Source organism: Gavialis gangeticus, unplaced genomic scaffold (assembly GCF_001723915.1).
Source record: "Gavialis gangeticus isolate Ggan-Ray unplaced genomic scaffold, GavGan_comp1, whole genome shotgun sequence".
NCBI lineage: Eukaryota > Metazoa > Chordata > Crocodylia > Gavialidae > Gavialis > Gavialis gangeticus.
In genome coordinates this window covers 175,006,266-175,012,539 of record NW_017728992.1, presented here as the reverse complement: position 1 = coordinate 175,012,539, position 6,274 = coordinate 175,006,266, and the positions used below count along the sequence as shown (strand labels likewise).

Below are 6,274 nucleotides of genomic sequence, written 5' to 3'. Positions count from 1 at the left end.
CCCTGAATTCATCCCTGTCTCTTTCCTTTCCATATGTATAAACTCCAGCATGTGTCCTTCTCTTTTGTACTTCCATAAATCCATGCACAGGTACACTAGTTTCCCCTCCCATCTGGCTTACCTGTGTTGTATTGCACATGAACTCAAACCCATTTTCCTCCTTCCTCTTGTATGAGTTATACTCACCTTTGATACACAAAAATGTCTTCAACTCTCATTCAGTGGCAGATCATTTTTAAGTGTTCTTTGTAATAAAATAACATTTATCACCTGCAGCTGTGAAGGAGAAACTTTCAGTTCTGACAAAGACCAAAAATAAATTTGTATTAATTAAAAAAGGAATCGATTAATCTGCAAGTGTAACCTATAATCAAGAATTCATTGCTTGTTAACTGTATGGGAAGTTTGAAAAATCTGATTAATTTCCATTTAAAAATGTAATTTACATGAATAATGGGAAAATATGGTATATTTTGTATATTTAGTAAAGTAGTTGAATCCGGTTTTAAATGCAAAGCTCAATTCATCCTAACTAAAGCTGTCTTCATAACCTAAAATATGTGTACTGTATATTGTTCAATAATATGATACTACATGCTAAAGTATAGACCCATAACATAATTCTTCTCTCTGGAAGTTGAAACTGCTTTTATCTATAGGCTGAGGGACTACTTTGTACCACCTGAGCCTCCTTATGTATTTGAGGAGTACCTTATGTCCTCACTTCCGCAGAATTTACAAAGCTAAATAATTATTAATTCTTCAAATACGCAGAAGTGAATTGCAACCACAGTGTAGGGAAGAGAGGGAAGCCACATGACATGTTATGTAGACTGTATGGCTTTCTGTCCAAGGAGCAAATGAATCCCAGCTACACAGAAGCTGGACAACCCTGTTTTAACAAATCCTATCAGTTAACCAAATGGCCTTTGATAAAATGCTATTGATGTATGTACTTATTACTTCTTTTTTTTGTTTTTTTGAGCTTGTATGTTGTACTGAATCATTTCACAAGGAAGTATCTTTATTTCTAAGGTCTATTTTTTTTTTTTTTTACTAGGTCATCCAGATAAATTTTGAAGAATTTGACCTGGAGATTGGCTATGACACACTGACAATTGGTGATGGAGGAGAAGTGGGTGATCCCAAAACTGTGCTGCAAGTGTAAGTCTGATTTGTTATTCTCTGTAGAACATAACATAGTATAGTCTTATATGCCTGTATAAATACAATATTTTGGTGATGATGATAAAGATGAAGCTCTTCAGATTGGTAAAGCTGCTATGTATGATAAACTATGTTAATACATGGGAGATAAACCTGGAAAACATGCTAGATTCTTTGTGCTAGATCAGAGGTTTTCAACGTTTTTTGGTTGGTGTACCCCTGGCAGCCGGTTAAGAAGCAGGGAGTCCTCTGGCCGGTCAATGAGCTGGGGGGGTTGTCCCCTGGTGGCCAATTGACAAGTGTGTGTGGGGGGGTGGGGCATGCCCTGTGGGAAAGTCAGAAGCACTGGTGGCAAAACTGGAAGTGCTGGCAGCAAAACCGGAAGTGCTGTCACTTCTCCACACCGCTGCTGCATACCCCTGGGGCCTTCCCAAGTACCCCCACGGGTACACATACCCCTGGTTGACAACCCCTGTGCTAGATATTTCTATTAGTTAAGCTATATACCACTAAAACTTGGTTCTTGTGTAACCAATACAGTTAACTTGTTGAGCAAAGATGATGTATGTTAGTATTTCATACAGATATGCATCACCATCTCAAACACATTTCTAATAAGAATCAATGTGACAAGTGGAACTCTTCCCCCAACCAGCCACAGTGCTGGCCATCCACCTGTCTTTGGGCAAGCCACCTGCCTGCTACACTGTGTTGGTGAATAATGAAGTTGTTAGTTAGGCGGGAGGCTGCCCTTTGAATGCCCAGCTCACATGCTCCGACCTTCCCTTACACGTGTCCCGTGCCTTGCAGATGTTTTCCGTGGCTGTGCAATGACCCAGCCTGAGGTTTGGCCCAACTTGGCACAGTGTTGTGCCTCTTCCATTCTGCCCTATTACAGGCCACACACGTACCACCCCTCTCTCACTGGGGCCTCTCTTGCAGTCTCTATCCCATGACCCTCTTTAGGGACATACTCATGCACCCTACTCATGGAGATCCTCGGGCTTCATTCTTCACCCTTTGGTCAGCTCTGGTGCAGTCTTTGGGCCTCTCCCGTGGCCCTCACCTGAACGGGACTGAGTGATTCACAAAACAGTAGCCCAACTCCACCCCTGTCTCATGCCAGATATTGCACCCCAGCTGTTTCAGTCAGGGTCAGATGACACCCCTGTTTACTAGCAGCTTTCACTCTGCTACCTCTACTGACCTTAGGCCCACTTGTGGCCTCAGGTGCCATAGGGCTTACCTGGACCAAGCCACCCCTTCTCCTCAGGGCTACAACTTGCTCACCTGTCTCACTGGGGCCTCAGCTATTGCCCCCTCTCAGAGCCTCAACTTGCTTGCCCCACTACTGGGTCCACAGCTCTCTTGGATGAGCACCCGGCCCCCTAATCTGGAGGCACACACTGGACCTAACTCCCTTGGCCTAGCACCCAGCCTCCTATCTGGAGGCACACACCAGGCCCTTCAACTCTCAGCCCTCTTCTCGACCTTTCCTGGAGATCACAGGATCTTTCACCCAATGGGCTCAGGTGCCCCTTGCATGCGTGTGCGTGGTCCCTACTACCCTCTCTCCAGGGTCTTACATCCCTAACAGGCTTAGGTGTTCCACATGGGCATGCCTGGCCCTCCTTCCCTCCAATGTTATAATAACCCACTGGGTGGTGGTGGCTGAGGTTATTGAGGTGCCCTGATCCACTTCTCACTGGGGAGGCTAGCGGTCCTTGTATTTACATGGGGCTGCCACATCACTGGCAGTCTCACCAGGCCTCCCTTCCACAGCAGGGTGCAGCTTTCAGTCATGCTCAGGACCAAGAGGTCTCCTCTTTCCCCATAACCTCCCCCTTACCTCTGAGATGACCCAGAGCAGCAAGAGAGCCAGGTGATGCTGCTCCTTTGGCTGCTGGAAGCTGGCTGGCCTTTGTTTGAAAATGGCTACCCACATCAGGCACCTACCAGGTGCCTGCTTCAGCCCTTAAAGTGGCAGACACTAGAGGTGCTCCGCCACTCTACTTCCCCCTTAAAATGGTTCCTGACAGGGGCAGCTTCTGCCTGCTGCCCACAAGCACTTGAGTCTGCTTGCAATAGCCCCTAAGTGACAAGCACCCCACTGGTGCCCCACCAAAATCAGTTACTCCTGAATTTAGGTTTCTCATTTATTTAACCTGCTGCTGGCACCTGGCTGTATAGCAGTGGCCATGTCCAGGATGCCAACTGAAGAAAAGTAGAATTCATTAGTATTTTTTTTAAAACACAGTATTAACAAATTATTGTGTGTTCAATTCCCACCCATTTTTTAAATGTCCAGAAGGCTAACATAATGAACCAATATGCTTCTTTTCATTACTCCAAACTTTTTTTAGGCTTCTTTTTTTTCCAGTTTAAGTAACCCTGTAGATAAAATTATGTGCAGTTTTTGTATGGTCAGTGAGTGCCTCTTCAGATTAAATTTAACATTCCATATCTAATTCAATATTTTTCCTATAAAATAATGGAAAATTGCTTAGAAAAAAATGTATTCATAAGAGAATGAACATTGCTTAGGTATGTATGTACTTGGCAGAAGAAGAAAAAGGACCAAATAGGTTTTATTTAGTATTTTAATAACTTTTTTTATTAAAATGACTTCACAATAAAAATGTTTTTTTGTTTTTATTCTGTTTTCAAAGCTGAAATATAAATATATGAAAATAGGACGAATGAAAAAGGAACTGTGTAAGAAAAACAAAATGAAACTGTAGCATCTTAATTGGGTCTATCATGTCTGTTTATTACTAAATGTAATGAATCAAACAGAAATGTGACAATGTTAAATACTTAGAAGTAGAAATTACAGTGTGAATGAGGTGCCCTTTCAAAACTTCTGTAAGCACCCTTACAGTGCATTGGATGAAGTAAACCACTTTCTGGGATAAATGTGTAGGATCCACGAATTTTAGTGATTTCATTATGCGGGTGTTAATTCTGGAGCTGTGTTGACACATTTTGCATCTGTTATTAAAGCAGGGTTGTGATCCACTTGGTGTCTGTTGATAAAAAGCAGGGAGTCTGCTTCTTATAATGAGCTGATCAAGGTTTGGGCATTGTTTGAAAACCAGGAGTGGAATGGTTGATTGGGAATATTTCTTACCAGGTCCAGTCTTCAAATATAAACTGTACTTGTTTGATAATCTTTCTTATAGGTTCAAGTGTGGGATGATGTGACAATGAGGGCTGTGCAGTCAGTAGGATTTTTCTTTTCATATTGTAGTTAGTTATTGTGGAGTATTCGGGTGGCTTGTGAAACAGAGAGGGCTCCACACAGACATTTCTATGCATCTTTTGTTACCAAAATAACATGCAAACTGATTTACTGGGAGAGACTTGTATGTTCCTTGATTAGTGACTAGCAATGACCAGAGTCCCTGTTCCCCTGAGCACTAGTGGGAGTAACAAGGAGTAACGGCCATAAGTTGACAGAGGGTAGATTCAGGCTAGACATCAGGAGGCGCTACTTCACTGTCAGGGTGGCTAGGATCTGGAACCAACTTCCAAGGAAAGTGGTGCTTGCTTTTACCCTGGGGGTCTTTAAAAGGAGGCTAGATAGACACCTTGCCGGGGTCGTTTCACCCCGGTACTCTTTCCTGCTCATGGCAGGGGGTAGGACTTGATGATCTGCTCAGGTCCCTTCTGACCCTACCAACTATGAAACTATGAAAATACTTTATTAAGACATCTATTCCACACCCTGCTAATGCAGAATTATTCCCTCTGAGTACATTTTTTAACCATTTTTCAACTTTTTTTATGTTCGAAAGTAATAACAGTTCCACCGCATCACTAATGTGTCTATTTCACAATTCAATAGATCATACCTCCTCCTGTCAGGTGGCACTGGTACTAGTGTTCATGTTATAATTCTTAATTCCATTGTATTACACCTGTTTGTAAAACCTTAAACTTGCTGCTTCTCTTTGACATTTATGTCTGTCAAGTATGTTCTCACTTGTATCGCATAATTAGATAGATAGATAGATAGATAGATAGATCGATCGATGATTGATCGATCGATCAATCTACACGTGCTTTTAATGTAAGGATGAGATTACATGTTACAATTAGACCAGGTTTGGAGCTGTGCTACCTACTTCAAGTTAAGTGAACTTCTTGCTGTTCACCTGAGATAAAACCACCAGTCTGCAGTCTTTTGGTATCTCAGGAGGCACTGCTTCCAGGTGGACTAGCTATCATCCAGGACTCTATGGCCCTGGAGTGACAGCTGGCAAAACAGTTGGGCAGCAGGTGTGTGAAGAGGGAAGAGAAAGGGATTAAGGGGTTCAGTGGAACCAAGAGAAGTGGGGAATGAGAAGGAGAGCAGGGGGAAGGGACAGAAGGATGGAAAAGGGAGGGGCATCAGAGGGGGAAATGCGTGGGTGGGTAGCTGCCAGGCTGATGCCTGCTCTAGATCCCTTGAATCACCCCTCAAGCCCCCATTACCACCCTACTGTCGCCAATTGGGCACTCAATCCTGATCCACCTGGCAGGGGCTAGATCTGCACACATGGAGGCAGTCTGGACTGCAGAGCGCCCAACAGCAGGCAGAGGACTCCCACCTGTCCCCCACTCCCCACTTCTGCTACTGCTGCATATCCACATATCTCTTCATACTGGGCATGTTTTCTGTCTGACTGTGGTGGCAGGGCAACAATCCAGGGATCACTGGGGGTGGGGGGGGGCAAGGGAGAAATTCAGGTGGTGATGGGGGTGGTGATTCAAGCAGCACAGGTTACCCATCTCCCTATTTACTCCCTCTCTCCCCAACCTATACTAGGGCTAGCGAGCTGGTGAATGGTGTAGACATGGAGCAGACTTGCTCTATTGCAGCCCCTAGCCACATCCCTGCTTGCCAGCTCTCTAGCTGTGGTCTGAGCAGTGCATGTTAGAGAAGGTATTAGCACTTAACCAACCAGCATTCCATACAATTTGCACTTGCTGAGTCTGACATGTAACTTCACCCTAAAAAACAGAAACAGTGATTGGAAGAGACTTCCTCCTCCCAGGTGAGTCCTGATTACTAGGACACAGAGCTGCATCCTTCCTTGTGCTCTCTTTCTCTATCCTCATGAGT

The 6,274-nt window shown here is 44.0% G+C and overlaps 1 long non-coding RNA gene across 1 annotated transcript in view; it reads left to right on the top strand.

Annotated features, from left to right (window-relative positions):
- LOC109305145 overlaps positions 1-1,150 on the top strand; it is a 135,085-nt gene extending 133,935 nt beyond the window's left edge. Inside the window, exon 3 of the long non-coding RNA XR_002099566.1 lies at positions 1,061-1,150. This is a non-coding gene — a long non-coding RNA (uncharacterized LOC109305145). The remainder of the gene's footprint in view (positions 1-1,060) is intronic.
- Positions 1,151-6,274: the final 5,124 nt, after the last annotated feature.